At 40.4% G+C, this 20988-nt stretch overlaps 1 long non-coding RNA gene across 1 annotated transcript; it reads left to right on the top strand.

Moving 5' to 3' along the window:
• The first annotated feature begins 16937 nt into the window (after positions 1 to 16937).
• LOC128080114 (uncharacterized) lies at positions 16938 to 18361 on the top strand. The gene is made up of 3 exons (XR_008206490.1): positions 16938 to 17030; positions 18091 to 18169; positions 18262 to 18361. It is a non-coding gene; the product is annotated as an uncharacterized LOC128080114 (long non-coding RNA).
• Positions 18362 to 20988: the final 2627 nt, after the last annotated feature.

Genomic DNA, 20988 nt, shown 5'->3' with positions numbered 1-20988 from the left:
CCATTCAAAAACGTGCAGACTGAGCATTGGCTTGTGCCAGCATTCAACTTCTCCAGCTTTGTAATATTATTGACACCCTAGATGACTATCAGTTATTGCGCAGATGTCAGCTCTGGGCAGTGGCTGTCACATGCCAGTGACAGATCAAAGTGCTAATCCTTTGTTAACTGACATCTTCTGCATTAAGCCTGCTTGAATGAAGTGAAGTTCAAAGGTACGTGAGGATGAAATCTTACCAACAAAGGTGAAATCTGACAAATTTAACTATTTTGCTGCTCTTGAACAGTTTTTCCCAGAGAGCAAATTTTTGGTGCAATTATATTTGTTCAAACATTACTTCTAACTATCTGGCCACTACTGAAAAGCAGCAGGACTGAAATTTGCCAAGAATTCTAGCTTGCTCCTTGATCATGGATGAAGTTTAACCCGCAGTTCCTCCTGCTAAGCAACAAGTTTGCACTTTGGTTATCTCTGACAATAAAGACTTCATGTTCTTGTTCTCTGAGTGTTTTAAACTTCACAAAACATCCAGCAGGTCGTGCACTTCCAGGAGATGCATCGGAATATAATTCACCCCTGTGCAATTATAACTCAAGCAAGTTTTCATTGCTTGATGCAGCCATAAATAAAGAGTAAGCTCTTTTACTCAGAAATAGCTTTACAAATGAAAACACAGGTAGGCAAGCTTATGTTACAGTACACTAATAACATAGATGAGAACATTTTTGACATGAGTTTACATAATGAGGGGCTATGAGCAGCCTCATTCAGTGGAATTTGTTCCTGCTCATGTCAGGGAGTCGGAATGAGAACTTCAACGTCCCTTTCGACTCACACCATGCTGCGATTCTGTGAATGAAAAAGGTGCAATCTAAATTGTATCTGGAACACAGAGTTTCCCATTCTGACACATGCTTGGAATTACTAAGAGAAGACATCACTGTTGAAAGGACAGAAGTTGAGAACAAAAGCACCTCAAGTGCAGCCACAGGGATCGTGACCTGTCTCCAAATCTCATCTCAAGTCTCAAGACTCCACATCTGAAGAAACAGTATGAGAACTCTATGGCACTATTCTCTGTTTCACACTTCTTAAAAAAAAAAAAAAAAAAAAAAAAAGCAGCAATGATACAGCAACCTTTCAGCTCTTTACAGAAATGGAAATTGATTGCATCACCTGACTGCTCTAGTGGGAGCAGATGTATCATTCTGATGGGAAATCCATGAATTCACACCTGCATACTCAAACATTTAAAGCTCCTAGAAGTACCCTTCTGCTGTATGAGAGAGAAAAAAGCCCAAATATTTGTCGGGGTGTCTTGACTGCTGAAGAGAAATAGTAATCAGTATCTCCTGGACTCACTGCAGATATGTACGTGAAAGCAAAGGGCATCTATAGTTACAAAGCTATAGCTTACAGTCAAGTTTGCATTAGAACTGCAGATATTACATACTGGTGCAGTTTTGTTTTACTATAGAATATAACAAGTTAATATCAACACAGAGAATCACTGCTAAAAAAAGTTGCACTTCGCTACATGAGATCAAATCACAATGGTACTGCAGGTGTCTGTCAAGAAGAAAAAACCAAAGTCTACAGAAGAACAGATTGTTAGCCATGGCCTCACTATGACTTCAATTATGTTACTTTTAGCTAAGAGCTTCTTTCTACCACATTTGATGAACTGACTGCAGAAGACATGTTTTATTAGTTCTCCACTGCAGATCTATTTTTGTAAGCATTTTTAATTCAGTACATAAGGATAACAAAGGCTCAAGTTTAGCTCCTCATGCACCAATTTTAAGAAAAACTGTATTTATTCTCAATTTTATGATTCCTTGAAATTTTGTGAAAGTCTTTCTTTTAATAGAAAATCTACTTCCTTTCAAAGGAATTTTGCTACTGAGACGAGAAGTGCTTTGGTGCTATTCTAGAATCTGTTTCAGAAAATCAAAATATTTAGTTTGGCTGAAATCTTCAGAAAAGACAACTTGAATTAAGACTATGCTGGAATCCACCCTCATGAAAAGCTCTCGATTAATGGTTGCCCTGCACATGAGTTAAAAAAGCCAACATCCCCACAACATAAAACACTTATAGGGATATCCAGATGCAGTTACATGCAATCTGTGTCTGTGGGATGCCTACTGATTCTGGGCTTAACAGCCTGGCCTTTCCTTCTTTCCTAAGACCTGCCTTCTCACTGTGACCAGACAGAGTATTTACTGCAAACCACTTACCACTTGCAACACCTTCTAGGAGCAAGTCCAAGTTAAGGATCCCTTCTTCATAAAGTTCTCTATTTCCCACCCCATCTTTGAAAGACCTAGAAGAAATTGCTGCCAATTCTCTTCGTTTAAGCCACAGGAGCCATGTTATACAGCTGTTACCCAACAACACACAAAGGAATCAGATAAAAAAAAAAAAAGGTATCTGTATGGACTGTCTGCTAAGTAATGCAGCTTTTCAATACTCTATTTTGCCAAGTTGTTACAGTATCAAATGAAGTTCAATGGCACCACCAGTAGCACACAATGCACCTGTCTATGAAGGGGTAAAAGGAACAGCTACACACACAACTTCACAACACAGCTGTGCTACATAATGCACTATAGATACTAAAAACAGGATTACTCTTTTCATGCAGCTAAACACAGATTGTCCAAATTCCTTTTTTTTTTTTTCTTTTTCCCCTTCCACGGTTACACTCAAGTTTCAGACACAGCTTGATCCTCAGCTGTTCACTGCAACCACTTAGATTGCATTCAGATTAATGGGCATTAAATATTCAATTTTCTGAGACCATGACCATCAAACTGAGAACTTTGACAGCTACGCTTGTATGTGTTCATTTGCAATCCACATCCTGCTGAGCAGCTGAAATATTTCCATCTCCTGTAATTCATGGATTTCTTGATTCCATGTTTGAAAGAAACCAATCTGACCATGCCACCCATCTCCCAGTTATCAGAAAGACGCAAAGCATCTGCTTTCGTGTTTTGTGTACAAGAATGAAACTACTGGTTGCCCTCACTGACTGATTAGTTCTCTGATATTCAGTCTCAAGTAAAGAACAAAGCCACACTGCATACTGTGAAATATTTGACTCTGCTGGGACTGAAAGAAAATGCTGACTTCAAAGCTTAACAAGTGTAAAATCTCAGTTAAATAATGCTATTTGCTGTAAAAACTTCATGCTACTTCTTAATTTATACAATTAGCCCAGGAAAAACTAGGGGGCACAGCCATGCGAAACAAAAAAGGAAATGCAGGTTACACCACCAAAGCATTCACAACTTACAAAACTAATTGCTTCTTCACAAGATGGCTCTTTCTACAGAGACTTTCCACTTCTTCCAGTCCAACTGTTTCTCTTTTACACTACCCACAAGCTTGCCTTAGATTCTTGTTCACTGTGAGAAAATAAGTTCATGATGTAAACAGGCACTTATATACTCACTCAGAATTACTTCAGGAGGATAAATGCCAGGAGAGAAATAGACTGCCTTGGAACAAATGGCGATTGTCAGACCACAATCAGGGTAGTATTACACAGACAACTGCAGCTGATTTTTAGAAGGCAAATGCAGTTCTATTTCACTACTTCAATCACCCACAACCATCTCTTTATACTTCAGATTTCAGTGCATTTCCTCTCCATTTTTGTCTTCACATGACAGGATCACCGCTTAAATTAGATGCCCTATTGCTATTTCCTCCTCTTTTTGAGAAGTGCAACCATCCATTCTATATCTGGTTGTAATTTGCCTAAACAGCAGTTACCCACAGAGTTCTATCAGCAAACATCCACAATCACAGCAATACACTCTTGCTGAAGGTTTAGATGCTGAGATACTCAGCACAACATCAGAATTTAACAGGACTTTTTGTTAGGTTAAAAGATGACACACTTCTATAGTGTTGTGTATATATATTTGATGCTAATAGACACTAAAAAAAGTGCAGTTTCACAGACCTAACAGACAAAGCACACCATCCACAACGTGCTACATCCAGTTGCCGTACTACAACAGTGAAGACTCCCTGGAGGATATTCACAAGTTAGATTGGCCTACATAAGTGTACACAATCACAAAATTTAACTATTAAAAAAATATCCTGTGCAGCTCTAGCTCTGGGAAAGAATTCAGCTCGAGATACTACCTGGCTTCCAAACATACATAAAGTAATTCATCGGGCCCTCCTCAGCTTTGCGAGTGCACACTAACTGCATGACAAGGGAGAAAAGTAGGATCTTTCCTTCAGGCTGATCAGAGGACACACTGTTTTTTTGGTAGGGTCAGTCCATATACACAGTGCTTACAACTGGGCAGTGCAGTGATGGAGAAGGAAGACTTTTACTTCACTTTGATCATTCTGAAGTTTCTTGAAGGCAGAAACATTTGATCATAAGAAGGAAAATAGTTGCGGAGTAGGGCCAAACTTTTTCCTTGACTTGAAAACCACATTTATCAACATCTTTGACACAGGTGCTCTTCTATCCCTTATTGCAAACGATTAGCAAGTACAGTTTTGGGCCAGGCACGTGCCCAAGCACGTGAATCAGAGACTACTCAAGTGATTCAGTTACCAAGCTCCTACTCCAGATGCTCCATCAGCACTTCCCACATTGATAAAGTCCCCATGTTACATAGGCTGCTCCAAAGTAGTGCTTCCCATTTGTTTTTGTGAAGACTACAACAGCTGCAAAGATAACACTATTTGATAGAACAACTCAACTACGTGATTTTTCAGAGCTACCACCATTAGCTACACATTTTCACTAGTGATAAGAAAAGCCTGCATGCTGTGCATGTAAAAGTTTGCACCAGCAGAGATGACCCACCAACACTCTCCTCCATCAGACACTGCAGGACATAGCTTAGGGCATTTTTCAGGATCAGCTGCAGATTTCACAACAGAGGAAATCTCCCAGTGCCCCCTAAATAGGAAGGCAGAAATGCGAAGCAGTCTTCTCAACTGACTTAACTGGAGCATCAAATGTAGTTAGGTTGTATACAGGAACTTCTGCTTTAGCAGGAGACTGACTGTGAAGCTATGAAGACTAAATTTGGCAAACAAGATGAACACAGGTAAAACCACACTACATCCTCATGGTTATCTAAACCACATACCCCAACCTCTCTCAGGGCCATGGTACTCCAAATATTCCTAGCACCTGCTCAAAGCACAGTGCAATTTCTTCCCACACAGATAGGTTTTACTCACTCTGACAGGGGATGCTGAGTGCTTTAATGCTATCTTCCATGATACAGCCAGAATCGAGAAGTGACAGGCTCTTCCTATTGTTATTAATATATACTCATGGCTTCACTGGGCCATTAAAATCTATAGGGAAAAGAAATCCTAAGCTGGCAGGTCTCTGCTGACCTTGACTCAAGAAAGGAAGCACCCCAGTTTTGCAGCTGTGGTCACAGAAACCAAACAGCTGCGCCCACTCTGCCCTTCTCATGGTAACTGAAAAGCACAGGGTGAAAGCAAAGGTCTTAACACATTTGGACAGCTTCTCTCAAACTTACATTCCAAATCATTACTTGACTGCACGTGAACTTCCCCTCCTGATTACTAAGAAAGGGACAAGAAAGTTGAAAGGCAAATCACATGAGGAGATGAGAAAGGAGTCATAGCTTTGATAGATAAACTTTCTCTTTAGTCAGAAACAGAGACAGATCATAAATTTACTCACTTCAGGGGAAAATAACAAGCAGCGTTCATTCATTTCACAAGCACAAATTACAGTAATCTATGCTTATGATTTGACCCTTCCAGGCAAAACTTAGAGTCCTATTACTGGCTTCCCACTTAAGTAATTTTTCAGATGTAAAAAGGTAACAAATCTAAGTTTCATAAATAATAATTACCTATGACTATCTCAAATTTATTCTAACTTTGTAATGCTAGTTGCTTAAGTTAACAAATCAGTAAAATTACATGGTCCACTGAGAAATATGAGCCAGCTTTGTAGTTCTGATCACGTCAAGAAAACATGGTCAACCTGAATGCTAAATTCCAACATAAGAGCAGAGCAAGAGGGTGAATCCTCACATGGTTTTGGGTAGTCCACAATATGTTTAGGAAGACTCCATGCCAGTGCTGCTATCAGTGGCAACAGGCTAGAGTCAGCATCCTGAGACAGCTCTTCCCATCACATGCTATTTACCAGGGCTGTTCCAGGGGATGTAAGACTCCACATAAACAGCTGCCATTTGGTTCCTGTTTGCTTCTCCATTCCAGGTGTCTTTATCCAAAAGCCCAGGTTCTCACCACATTACACAGCCTTAGAGGATGAGGTGCATACAGAGCAGCTAGGATGCACCCCAGAACTTCACAAGGCTGGCCAGCCTTATCCTGCTCACTAAACATCAGCACAAAATTAGACTCAAGGCAAATAGTGTCCAACAGGAGGACCGCCTAGGCCTCTGGCTCCCAAACTTTGCCTGTGCCTGGGCAGCAATCACAAGAACTTCAGGCTACTATCATCATCACACTTGGCTGATGCTCTAAAGCAGCAGCTCTCCCAGTTTGTTTTAATTCATGGTGGGCACAGGACTTAATAAGGATTTCACAGGCACATGGCCACCAGCCACAGATTGAGAATTGCTGCCCATGCATGGAGGTGCACACATTTTAAAGGAGCAAGCAGTACATGCCTCTGGTCTACATCACAAGTCTCAGACCTCCACAGAGCAGTCAATTAGCTGAAATTCCTGCACAGATAAGTTCAAGGTACGTCTATTCCTCCACAAGCCTGTGAGAATAAGCTGTATGCAGATTCTACAGGTCTGTTAATCAGTAGTGAAAACAAAACAGAAAGGAGAAGCTGATATTAATCTACAAAAGAGTTTTTTAAATCTTCTGTGGGTAGATTAAAACCTAGCAAGGAACCACAATAGCTTTTTAAACACAAAATACTGTCTAATGCTTGCCCCTTAAGTCATCCTGTTCCATGATGATTAGAGTAAACCTACTGGTCTTTTGGTCTATAGATAATCTGACCAGTAAATCAGAGACAAACAGCACCTAACTGAGAACTAGTCCAGTTCAGATTATGCAATATGCTATTTTTTTCCCCACAAGTAAGAGGATAAACTCCATAATTCACGTAACATTTCACCACTGCCTTGAAACATCATCTTTCTACTGGTGAAAATGAATTGCCTAGCAGCTGTGTTATATATTTTACCTAAATGTATATTTAGACCCATCATGTGTGCAGTCTATCAGATTTGTAGCCATTTTAAGGAACAGAGACAGTTGCTATTCAACCACATGCAGGCAAGTTGAGAAAACATCATAGTAAATAGCATTTGGGTAAGCAGAAGAGTAATGAGGTGAGTGGAACTACTTTTTAATACAAATTCATTAGTACCAATCAGTAAATATTACCACTTGTCTGAATTAATTCACTCCAACCTGTAGCTGCAAAACTCTAATGCTCAGAATCAGTTTGCCTTTATCTCCTCCATCCACTACAGACAGTGCAAGTGTCGAACGTACACTGAATCATTCTGTACAGCCTCAGCTCCAGCACAGCCTATTGCAGCCTTAGACATAAGGCTACATGATTATTAAGCCAGTAGTATGCATCGTGGAAGGGACATGAGAGGGAACATCTTTCTCTTCTCTGGGGCTCCCATTCCATGACAGGGACACAACTCTGTTCTATTTTCCTCAGCTGGATACTAACTGTGGGACACAGTGAAGAGATAACATCAGTTCCTCCAGTTACAGGCACTGAGATAATGTTTGCTAACAAAACAAAGTGTGAAACCTTAAGTAAGCAATCCTTACTTTCATTAAATTTGTCCTCAGCTCTACCTGTTATCCATTACTTCATGACCCAAGAGAAGTCTATATTCCAATGAACAGAGAAGTTATTTCCTTTCTGACATTGTACAATTACCTGGAATTAAGAGTGCCTGCTAAACCAAAGGCAGCTCGGGCCATAGCCAGGAATAAGAGTATGGTATACATTTCTTATCTTCCCTTGGACGAGGAACAGCTGGCAAGATTATGCTGAAAATGAGCTCCTGTTTCAGGCTAGATTTGGCTGATTTTATGCATTGCTACCTCAAAAATCTCCTTGCAAGGCAGGTCTTCTCAGGTCTGACACTGCTCTTGTCAAGTTCTCACACCTGACACAGGAGGTAAAGGAATATATGTCATCTGGAAGGACAAGTCCTTCGAAAAAATTACTTGAGCTAAAACACAGCCCTGAGAATTACTGAGCACCAGCTACTCTGCTTTCTATATGTACTGTTTATCACACACAGGAGCCATAAGAACTACTCTCTTGCCGACTCTGAAGTTATTGTACACGATTTATAAAACAGCATGTCCTGAAAGAAGACATTTCTCTTAGCATTCCCATAGCATTAGGGATCTACCAGACACTCCCATAGCAACAGAAAACTGAGAAATAGGAACAGAACCTGAAGCAAACCCTGAGAACAAGCATCTTGCAGCTGCACAGCCAGGAAAGATACACATACCCACAGGCACACAAGCTCACTTCCCTTGCTGCTCTTTCTCCAACCAAGACTTCATGACACAGAACTGCTTTTTACTAATTTAATTGCTGTGTAGAAAGGAAAACCACTCCTGAGAGCTAGCCATCTCAAGCAAAAGGAGGAAAACCACAATGACTAATTGGCTGAACTGCATTTATTCCGGTAGGTCAGCTGGCTGTAAAAGATGAAAAGGCAATTTTCAAGCCATCAGAGTGCAAGTTCTGATAACAAGGGAAGCATTCTGAAGAACAGTTTTATGACTCACAAGTTAAAAGGAGTGACTAGAACAGACCCAGAAAAAAATTCATATGCAGAAACATACTCTGAGACAAAAGAAATATAACTATCCCATTAACTCTGTTTTGACACACATAAGCTAGTTTTTTTCTTGTAGTTTGAAGTGCCAACACTAATGAAACAGCACATTACAGTAATTCTGTTGCCACCAACACAAGCACATCTTCCACTCACGTGATCACATCCATAGCTCATTTGGAAAATCCACAGAGAAGCACAAGCAGTTGCGGGTAATCTGAATAGCATCCCCAAATCTGGAGCATGACTAGTTTTCAGAAGAACTATTAAACCCTTGGGACCACACAGCTGAATCTACTGTGGCAATGGGGATAGTGCTATGAACACCATCTATCCTGTCCACCAGTCTCTGATAGTTTAAGCACATAAAAACCAGTGTTGTCTCCTTCCAGAGTTGAGTAAGAATAGCAGTGCTTGTCTAGGTATAAAGCATCTCACACACACTAGAAAGAGAACAACCTTCCGGTGCCTCTTAGCTGCAGGAAATTGGATGGCTAGCTCTCCTTACAGTGCAACAGGTAATACCGTGCCTTGCTCCCTATCCACTGCACAGGACACACACTAAGATGGTCTGCAACAACATACTTCTGATTAGCCTCCCTGCTAAGCAAAAAATTCCACCCTAACTCAAGTGGATCAGCATTAGCTCCCCAGATTTGTCAAGTAAAACAGCAGGACCTGCATCCATGTCCTTCCTGTGCAAGGCTGGTACATTAAGGGGCTTTGGACTAAGCTGTATTTTCCTTCTGAAAATTGTGAAGAGATCTATTTGCCTGGACATACAAGGGCTTCATGTAGCTCCTCATCACAGCTTCCAGCCACTGCTTCCAAGTCATCTTAAACCCAGTGAGCCTGAAAAATCCAAACCCCTAAGGGATCCTAAACTTATACATAAATCCCAGCTGCATTCTGTAATTTTTTTCTCTTGTTAAACAGATCTTAGAAGTACACTGCGGCTTATTCTTTTCTGAAGAGGAACCAATAGAAGAGACGAGAATAATTCCTACCTCTAGGTACTGGAACAAGATATTCATGCTGAATATCCTCTCATGCCTTCCTCAGAGAAATTTTAAGCCCAGAAGGTGCTACCAGGGACCAGCATAATTCAACAGTTCTCCCTCCACTGCTAGAGAGATTTCTGTAGGGCATTTTCCATCTAACACAAATTTCAGTCTGGAGAAGAGGAGGCTCAGGGGAGACCTTATTGCTCTCTATAACTACCTGAAGGGAGGTTGTAGTGAGCTGGGGGTTTGGTCTCTTCTGTAATTGGTGATAGAACTAGAGGGAAAGACTTCAAGCTGTGCCAGGGGAGATTTAGGTTGGATGTTAGGAAATACTACTTGTCTGAGAGAGTGGTCAGGCATAGGAATGGGCTGCCCAGGGAGGTGGTGGAGTCACTGACCGTGGACGTGTTCAAGGAATGTTTGGATTTTGTGTTGAGGGACATGGACTGGTGAGAACTATTGGTGATAGGTGGATGGTTGGATTGGATGATCTTGTAGGTCTTTTCCAACCTTGGCGTTTCTGTGATTCTGTAAATGACTGGCTAACATGCTATACAAACATTTTCCCCAACACCAGGAAAGGTGTTTGATAGGGGAGAAATTAGGTTTTGAAGAAAAGCTCTTCATTATGCTTAAGAAAGGCTTTTCTGTACTCTCAGCTCAGCAACATCTTTCCAAGATTCTCTAATGCATTAGCCTGGAAGACAGTATATTGCTCAGCAAGGTGATCCCTCCTCTGTGCAACTGCTGAAGACAAGTCAGTGCTAATGTGAATAACTGTGTCCCTAGGAATTGAGTGTTTCAGTAAAGAGGAACAACAAAAGGGACCAGCAGCTGAGAACATTAATAATGACCCATGTGATTAAGAGACAAGAGTCTGAGAACTCATTTGCATTGTATGGCAACAGTACTCCGGTTTTGTGGTAGAATAGAATTGTACAGTTTTTAAACAAGTTCAGAATAAGGGTGACTTGGAGAAAAGGGTACCCTAAAAGTTGATTCCTATTGTCTCCAAAGGGAAATGCATTCAGCTCCTGTGAAGCTCACAAGCTGCTGCTGGCAGAGGCGAGAGCATTTTCATCTATTCTGCAGCATTCTGCCTATGCTGGGTGCTCTTCTTGCTTCTTTGAGAAGCCTTTGCACTGTCCTGATTCATCCCTTAATTAGTTGACTGCCGTAAGTCCACAACAGCTCTAGGAAAAGGCAGCTCCTATTTCAAAGAAATTGAAGCCACTATAAGCCATGCATAAATTAATTATCCCACAGTATGAGGATACAAAGGATAGTCTTAACTGGGCTGAAGTGAGTTTGGTGCAACACCTTGAATCTAGTGCTATTTTGGCCTATTTGTCCTTCCAGAACAGTTTGCGTGTGTCTATGGTGCACAGTACAGACAGAGCATGTGAATGTAAGTTTGAAACAAATCTTCATTCTGCCCCGTGGTTGTTTAATAAGGCAAAAATAACCATGAAGGTACACTGCAGTGAGGGCCAGCACAGCTTCCTGCCTCGTTCTGCTCACAGTTCACATAGCTATCCCATGTTGCAAGCACTGCTCACCTCAACCCACAGTCACGGTCTTCCTCCACAGTGGAAACTTCCAGTGAGACCTGGCAGCTTTTTAAGAAAAACTACCCATATATTTCACCCATGCAGTTACCTAGCTGCAGTTTAGGACAGAATTCGGGTATCTCTCTGGATCACCATGCAAAATAACCATTGCCAGGAAATAAAAACAAACGGAGTGGAAAATATGAATAAAACATATCCCAGCATAGCAGTAGAGAACAACTTTTTAATCACAAACATAAAACAATGCTGCACAATTCCATAAGGCATGCACCAAAATAACTAACCAGTTTAAAGAGTAACTTTTTAGTGGGATGCAGATCAGAGAACATTTTATGTACCAGAAAAAAAAATGCCATTTTGCTGTATACATTTGGATTACTAGCTAATCCAACATAAGAGTTGCACTTAGTTTACTAAGCAATTTCTGCTACACATGCTTTGTGTGATGTATTTCTTTAAGAAATTACTCACCTGCTCAGAATTAGGCATCTTTCTGTGGAAGCTGTGCCAAAATACAGCCCCTTTGCAAGAACCACTCTCCAGGAAACTAAACTCGCTAAACTTGAGCAGGGTTCTCTCCTTCTCTGGGACTATCCCTCAGTAACAAAGGCTGAGTTACTTTTAAAACTCCACTTAGGGTATCTTACAGCTCTATATCTGCTGCTAGGGAACATGTTTGCGTCACTAATGGTAGCAGTTTCCTGTCAGCCACAAGTTAAGAGCCAACTGCCTGCAAAGCTGAGCTATGCTTCATGGAACTACGTGGTCACTCTCCTGAGGACAAACAGCCACTTACAGCACAAGTCTTACCCTGTACCACCTGGTCTTCTGCATGAAGATGGATGACTTCCTTCTCATAATTTATTTTTTTTAACCACTTTCCAAAGGGTCCTTTGACAGGTATGTCAAAGAATTAGCCCACCAAAAATGGATACCAGTCAGAAGACGGGCTCACTCTTCAGCTGTTCTTTAATAACAAAGCCCACAGTAGCAATTCATAGGATAGTTATAACTTGCATTGCATTCTCTGAACATTGACTCCACATCATGCTAAGTGCCCATACTCAGTGCAAAAGAACAACCAGACTGATCACCTGCATAAGATCCAGAGGTGCCAACGGAAAGCTTCTGCACCTGCTGCAGAATGGTTTTTCTGTGAGACCAAACCAGCATTTAGCTTTTGAAACCCTTTCAATGTGAGGAAAACACTTCTTTCCTCTACACTGCATCCAACTTGCAGAAACTGTAAGTGGACATAGCCAAATACAGCAGGAGGATGTTCCTCTGCCAGGAGGAATATCTCCCGTTCTCAGGTAAACACAAGGACTTACTCTGCTACTTCCAGGCAGCTTCAGAAATGATAGTAACATATGGTGAGAAAGAGCTCACCACTTGTATAAATTCTCATACTGTAATACAAGTTAATACCACAATCAACGCTGATAGCTGCCAGAAGCAATTCTAATATGCTAACAAAGGACAAAAATGCTTGCCAAGCCTGCAAGTGTGGGAAGCAAAATAGCTGGCTTGGCTGAGCACACATGAAGGCTTTAACCACCCTAGTTGCTTTAGACCCTCAGAAACAGGTAGCAGCTGGCTGATAGTTGTCTCCTAGTGGGACTTCAGTGAAAATAAGTCATCAGAAACTAACACAGCAATTAAAGTATCTCAGTAAGAAAAATGCCCAGAAACAGCCATGTCTCTGACTGAAGCCACTAACCTACCACTAACTAGCATGGTCAGTAAAGACAGCATCTGTGCAAAGCATCTAAATAAAGAAAGATTTAAAACCTATTGCAGAGCTGCTGTACAGAGCCTGGTAACAATTGCAAGTCTTTTCACCCTCAAATCACTTCACAGCTTCAGAAAGCTTACAGACTCAACAGAACATCAGGTTACCCCTGCAGATCAGACCCTTTTATTTCACCTTTAGTTCTCGACTGAACTCATTCAGCATGCACTGTCAAGTACATTTCAGCAAGGCAGCCAAGTTAGATTTCAGGAAAGGAAAACAGTGAAAACATATCCTTTCCCCTTATAGTTCCAGAGTTTCATCACTACTCTTAAGAGCTGCCACCATATCTTCTAATTGCAGTTCCATTTCTTCAGTTTCCAGTCATTTGTTATTGCATCTCTTGCCCTTATTTAATAAACAGCCTTTCCACAGAAAAAGTATATCATAAAGCACCCACTCCAGGGACTTCTTTTGAAAAATAACTCAAAAGCATAGATTCCTCAGGTCCTCCCCAAAAGACATTTTCTATTTTTAAAAATCCACCTGGCAATGTTTTGTTGCTTCTCCCCAATACTTTAATAACCCATTTAAAATTTATAGCAATACATCAGGCTTATTTCTCAATGGCTTTCCAGGATCAATATGCAAGTCAAAAAGTAATGACATATTTATGTACCTATATCTAACATTGCATGCATGCACCCATTTTAAGGTCTGTTTTGCATAAATGACTCCCTGCCACCCAGATTGCCTTACCTTGCCAGCCTGCCCTCACCATAACATGACATCCAATTTATTCTGTTTACTTGCAGACTATAAATAGAAACACTGAGTTGTGGCTGTTTCTAACAGCAGATAATGATTCTTTAATCAATAGCTAAAATGAGATCACTTGACTAACTCATCCTTTCAGCTCTGAACCATTAACACCTGCAAATCACAACCTCCTGTGGAGTACCTCCCCTTCCAAATTCATTACACCTGCAATTATTTTTTTTCCAATCATACTGCTTCTACTGAAGAAACAACACATGGTTTGTTTGCCAGCATCTTTTTTCCTTTAAGTCATATTGACTTACAATAACACATTCCCATCCTGTAATTCATTATTGGATGAATCTTGTTTGATTTCTCATCTGTCTTCTCTGGGACTACTGACAGGCTAGCAAGCCCATCAATAAGCTTAAACTGAAATGAGTTCTTGGTCCAGTGATCAATTTCCCTCTGTTTGTCTTTCTGCACATGCCACGAAGAAGAGAACCAGTATTCACCATCCAAAGGCAATCTCAGCTGAAAAATACATACCTGCCATACTCAAACATAAACTAGATAAGGGGCTTAAAGAGCAGAAGCTGTAGCATCATGTGCTTAGATCACTACAAGTCCTTCTGACCCTGCCTTGGGTGCTCAGTTACCCCTACGGCACAACTGTTCTTGCCAGGGCACGCTGCTGCTTTGTTATACCAGCCCTACTGGCTGGGTACACGTCCTGAATTTGCTCCTTAGCAAAACCTCATAGGTCAAAGCCATTAGTCAGCAACCTGTAGAGGAAGGTACAAAGGCAGGCCTAGATTTTCGTTTCCATCTCTTATCACTGCTTTAAACAGAAGGATAGGCATAACACCAGCCATAGATTCAGTTTTATACTTAGCATCTATTTTTTAAGTTAGTATAAAAGCCTTCAGCAAAAGATTATGTTTTGCAGTTATTTATTCTATATCCATACTCTTTTATGTTCATTCATTTTATGTACAACACAAACCTCTGAACCACAAGATTTTGAGGATTATACATAAGATTCTGAATTCTGTTTCAGCACCTGGCCTCCTACTCTGCTGCTCTTTTTCCCCTGCACTTGCCTTCATTTAAAGCCTAAAATTTTATCACAACATATCTATGTCTAACATATCTAACAAGGTTGTGAAAAGAATAGCGTAACACATGGGAACAGAGAAGCACCACCTTTTCTATTTTTGTACCACAATTTTTCTAAATATCATTTTAGTTCTCTGTGATTATTCAGAGGTTTGTTGAGTTTGCAAGAGGTCCAGAACTCACCTGGGGAGTGACATGCTATGGGAAGATGTCTTTCACCTTCAAAAGTCGGATGGCAGAAGAACAAGAACTGAAGGCTTACAGAACATTTAAGTGACAAGATATATTAAAGAAATCATGATACTTTGAAAGAAAAAAAAAAAAACCTTCAAGTGCTCTTCTGTTCTTTGCTACTTTTACCCATTGTTGTAAAGCAGAAGTATATAACCACAGTCCTCTTTCCAGATAACCAGTGTGCTAATTCACAGAACAAAAAAAAGAAAACTAGTCACATTGCTGCAGGAGATGCTAGAGACTAAAGGGAAAAAGCACAACAAAATGTCATACCCAGCAGTGACAAGGTCTAGAATAGGAACTATAGAGTGATTATTTCCCATTGCTCAGAGCAGATGATTATAAATGACAGTGGGTCATTAACATATGATGTAGCTACAGAATACCATACCTTACCATTTCACTGTAGCTTTATAGCTGTCTTCACACAGAGTCCAACTGCAAAGAGTATGCTGGGAAATGCAGTCTTCATGCTGAGCAGCTTTTTCAAACTTAAAGAGGAAGTTGCTGCAAATCACTAGAATGTGCTTTTACGGAGCTCAGGTGTACAGCTGCAATAACTGATTAAAATGCAAAAGTCACAGCAGCATGGCAATGACTGGTATCCAGAAACAATAATATGTTCAGATATCATTCCTTGAGTTCTCTTGCAAAGAAAAACAGAAGTGTATTTGTACCCTCAAATGTATAGAGATTGAAGTGATGAGTCAAGTATATAATCAAAGAACATTAGGATGTTATAATCACAAAATAAACAACAGAGTTTGGCAAAGCAGATAATGATAACAAAAGAGAATAAATAGAAGGCTTACCCCTACCCTGAGCTCACTCACAAAACACCAGCAGAGATGATCTCCAGAGGAGATCCTTCCCCTCTGGTAGCCAGCTCTTAAATAGGTCTAGGAGAGGTGCAGCCAGGCTCCATCCTTCCAGCAGCACAGGTGAATTGCCTTCACCTGTGCTCCTCTGGCTGGCTCACCTCAGGTGATCAATCAGAGGTTCAGGACGTGACTCAGTAGTTCCCATACAGTCAGGCATTTGAAAGCTAACTGTATCCAGACCAAACCTCTCCTTCATTCACTCATCAGAGACTTTCTACTCACTCTAGGCAGTAAAATACTTGATCAATTACTTGGCAAGTAGTATGGTAGCAAACAAAAAAAGGAAGTTAAGAAATACTTCTCATTTAGTGCATGATAAATAACGCTGGCAACCTATTTCTTCCTAGGAAAATTGAAGCTGAAATTGCCATAGGAGTAACCATAAAAAAATACATTCAACTTTCCCCTTTACAAGAAAGTAAGGCTGCATACAGATTTTGAACTAATTAAACCAAAAAGATACTGTAACACTATAACGGGATGGAAAATACAATAATAATAGCAGGGTAGCAAAGTCCTTGACTACAACAAACGAGGACAAGCCCAAACACAGCAAACACAAATGCAGAAGTGAACAAAAAATACTGCTTACCTTTAGAAGACCTCAGGTAGGCAATAACCTCCAGCAAAACACCCTTACCTCCAATGCCAACCCTTAAATAAGGACTAGGAAGGGGTGGATCCTGGATCCATCCCTACCAGTCACTCAGCTGCACTACATACACCTGACCTACTCTGGGTTGGCCCTGCCTTCCTGCCAGGTGCTCAATCACTGCTTCAGGATGTGGCTCAGTATTTCTGCTACAGATGCAAATACTGAATACATAACAATAATAATTTACCTAAAATAAGGTTTTATAGGCTATGTTACAAGATTTGAAGAGGTAAGTAATAATTTTTGCTAAGTGTTAAAAAAAGCAGTAGCTTTTTCAAATAGCAAAATACTGTTGAGGTTGGTGTTTATCAAACAACTGATAAAAACTGAGTCTTTTGTTACAAACTGTATTAATTTTGTTACTAATAATAACTTAATCTAGGTTAATACTTGGCAAGGCATGAGAGGGAAGTGCACAAGCATATACTAATAAATCAGGAACTTTTATAACACATAAAAAGTGTTATACTATGTAGTCAAACTTTTATCCACGTTTCTATGCTAGTTTTTACTTGTTGGATGCTTCAGAATTCTTGAAGAGAACGTAAATAAAATAATGGCTAGAGGTGAAACTGTAAGCTCTCTGAACATGCTTACTTTTTCAACTAAAAAGAGTATTTTCTTCAAGCATAACAGAAATAGCAATTAGTTTTTCAGGCCATAAAAGTTTTACTAGCAGAGCTACATAGAGAAGGCTGGTACTGGCTTAGTTACCTAGGTCATTTTCTACAGACTATTCCTCAAAAAAAGCTGAATTTTGGAAGCGTTTTGAGAAATAGTTACAGTTTCAAGTCCATACTATTATAATTATATGGATGTTGAATGGCTATTAAGAATTATTTAAGACAGACCATTTTCTAGTCTAGCCTCTTTAATCCAGTAAGTTTGATTTTCTTTTCTTATGAAGTGCTTTATGCAGTGAAGATTTGAGTCTAAATTACTGAGAAGAACAATTACATAAAGAAAACATCTCATGCTAGAAGAGATCTCTAAGCTTTCAAAAAACATACAAAGAAAGTGATTTGCAGAAGTCTTCTCTTCCTCATATGTATTTTGCATCATTTTGAGGAGTCTTCTTAGAAGTTGTTTCTATCAGATCTGGATGATTAAGTGTACTAAGCTTTAGCTGGAGAACGACTTAAAACCAGCAAGAATATTAGGAACTCCAAGTACAGTCACATACCACACTTGGAAAATACGTTATATAGTATCTTTAATCAGTCTACAAAGCTCAGTAGGAATACCTGCTCCTTGACAGTCATTCCTGTCTTTTTGCCTCTTTCACCTAGTGGAGAGCAAATTTCCTCTGGCACCTAATGACCCGCTGGTTGAAGGAAGTGAAGGCAGCATCACCTACACCTGTGGGAGGTATGCTTTGTAGCATGTTCTGAATGCACATAAAGGCTCAGAAACCTAAAAAGCTTGGAGGCTGATAATATTCATTTCTTCTGTGATTGCAGAGGATGAACACGGTTTAACCATAGTATAAAACTGGCAGTGTGCTAGTGTTTCTCCAGGAAAGCCTGAGGACTATGCAGCAGTTACGTGTGCTGAGCTCTCCATCTAGAGGGGGTTATGCTTGTTTTGGCTGTGTCAGGGTAGGCTGTGCCTAAAGTAGGAAGGATACCTCCATCAGCAATGCAGATTGAGCTCACTGGGATCAACATTGCCCCTGTTTAAATGCTGCTATTTGATCATCAAAGATCACTTCTGCTTTCAAGCTAGAGCTGTTTACCTGGCCGTCGTGTCAAATATGTTTCAGCTGTTTCAGCACAGCCACCTCTTGCTTTAGAAGTCACTCCCGGCACGTAAGGAGAAAAGATATTTGACAAACTAGTTTTGCACACATCCTGTCATGGTTCTTTAAAGTTATCTTCTTTCTTATCAGCAGATGTCCTAAACTGGCATTTATGTGCATGGCAAGCCTCTCCCATGTTGCAGAAGATACGCTCCCAAGAGAACAGCCATGGGCACATGTCAGTGTGACTTCTTTTGCAGGAAAAAAAATAAATCTGTACAACCAACACCAGAGGCACCAATGACCATACTCACAGTTCTGTAACTGAGACAAAATTCTCAGCTAGTACCACTTTTGACAGTCAAAAAAAAGTTCACTTGAGAGTATTTTGATCATTTCTTTTCTTGAAAATGGACACCAATTTACATCATTCATTTGATCTTGGTTTTCCAAAGCACTTGGCTAAGATGTGCAATAACGATTGCATAGGAAAGAATAAATCTGTAGCTGAGTCTAAACACAAATGACTGCTTCTTGTTCAGTAGTGGTAGAAAGGTGCCTTGAAGTAAGCCACCGCTCCTTAAAGATCTAGGTGCATGTCATTATTCATTAAATAAGCACTTCCTACATTCTTTCCTCTATTGAGGAATCTGATTCAATAGCAAAGACTCACTGCTTTGAAATTGGGAAAGTACAGATGTGTTGTCAGCCTGACCTTGATCTCCTGAAACCTAGTTGCTCCCTTTCTTGTTGCGTGCTTGCCCTGAAATTTCAGGCTGGTAACTTGCAATGCACTTCATTACGAGGGCAGTTTACAGCAAACTGAACTACGTTTTGCAAACAGAACTGCCCATGCTCACTGGTCTGAACAGAACCTTTGCAAGGACAATTTTCATTTTCCCCAGGGAGGCTTTCCTACATGAGTGTTGTGGCAGTAACTATTTCAAGACCAAAATAATTACCATGGGCTACGCTTGTATCATAGAATGGGCTGGATTGAAAAGGACCACAGTGCTCATCGAGTTTCAACCCCCCTGCTATGTGCAGGGTCGCCAACCAGCAGACCAGGCTGCCCAGAGCCACATTCAGCCTGGCCTTGAATGCCTCCAGGGATGGGGCATCCACAGCCTCCTTGGGCAACCTGTTCCAGTGCGTCACCACCCTCCGGGTGAAAAAACTTCCTCCTAGTATCTAACCCAAACCTCCCCTGTTTCAGTTTAAAACCATTCCCCCTTGCCCTATCGCTACCCACCCTTGTAAACAGCTGTTTCCTCTCATGTTTATATTACTCTATATGCATCATACATCTATACACATCATACAATATACATCTATATACATCATACAATATGGAACTGGTGGTGAGGTTTAGCTGAGGCTAGAAGCAGCCTGAATCTCTAAAGAACATGCAGGGCAAGTACAAGGCTGGGCCACAGAGACAGGAAGCACAGCTGGCCGAGCCAGAATCAAGGCTGCAACTGGTGCTGCTCTCAGTGCCATCGGTGCTGGCTTGCTAGGGATCTCTGATCCCATGCTCTCGTGGAGTTGTCCCCCAGCTCTGCTTTGCTAATGATTTGGAAAAAATGCAAGGTATGAAGCTAAAGAAATGATTGAATGTAATTCCCAATAGAAGGGAGAGAAGCAAACACAAAAGTCTCTGCAGATTCAAAGTTTAAACACCAACATCTTAAATAGAAAAAGACTAGTAAAATCTATTAACATTTTATGAATGCCCATACCAGTGTCACTCTTTTAGAAGGAAATTATGTATTTACTATTAGCAAACACAGATTTTTCCAGTTACCATCTTTTCTATCAGTTCCAGTGCCAAGCAAGTCCTTTGTGTTTATCTTTGTTTTGGAAATAGTGTCTCTGTACAACTGTTTCTTTTAAATTCAGATGTTCCTGAAATTGTTTTTTCTCCCAGAGGGGAACTGTGAAATGAGTGAATTCTTGGCCAAAAAAAAAAAAAAAATTCTGTTGCAACAAGGTTAACTTACTGTTACTGCAGAAGCACAAATCATTCTTGCAGGATTCAGCAGACAATAGCGTGTACATCTAAGTTAACCCCGAGTCCATAAAAAAAACATATGTTGCATGGGCCACTAGAGTATTGAAGGGCCAACAAGAACATAAATAGAGTCAAATACAAACATAAGCAATCTTTGTGGATAAGCTATGCAAACAATGAACCCTTTTAGAGCAATGAGGCAGTGAAGTCTGATCCTCTCCAGAGTAGCTGTTAACTGAGGTTATGCTGAATATTTCAAGCTGTAATGGTGTGAGTAGTTAAGGACATGAACTCATGACACACAACAGTAGTTCACATCTCAGGCCTAAAATAAGTCCCTGAACTTTAGTAAAGTGATCAAAAGCCTCATCACAAACTTTGAGAGCATATTTTTTTGTTGACACTCTGAATGGGTACCTGTCTTACACTGTCTATGTA

The sequence above is a fragment of the Tympanuchus pallidicinctus genome, unplaced genomic scaffold (genome assembly GCF_026119805.1).
Source record: "Tympanuchus pallidicinctus isolate F22 unplaced genomic scaffold, pur_lepc_1.0 scaffold2, whole genome shotgun sequence".
In the NCBI taxonomy this organism is placed as follows: domain Eukaryota; kingdom Metazoa; phylum Chordata; class Aves; order Galliformes; family Phasianidae; genus Tympanuchus; species Tympanuchus pallidicinctus.
The sequence above is the reverse complement of the archived record's forward strand: the minus strand, read 5'-3'. Positions and strand labels throughout refer to the sequence as shown.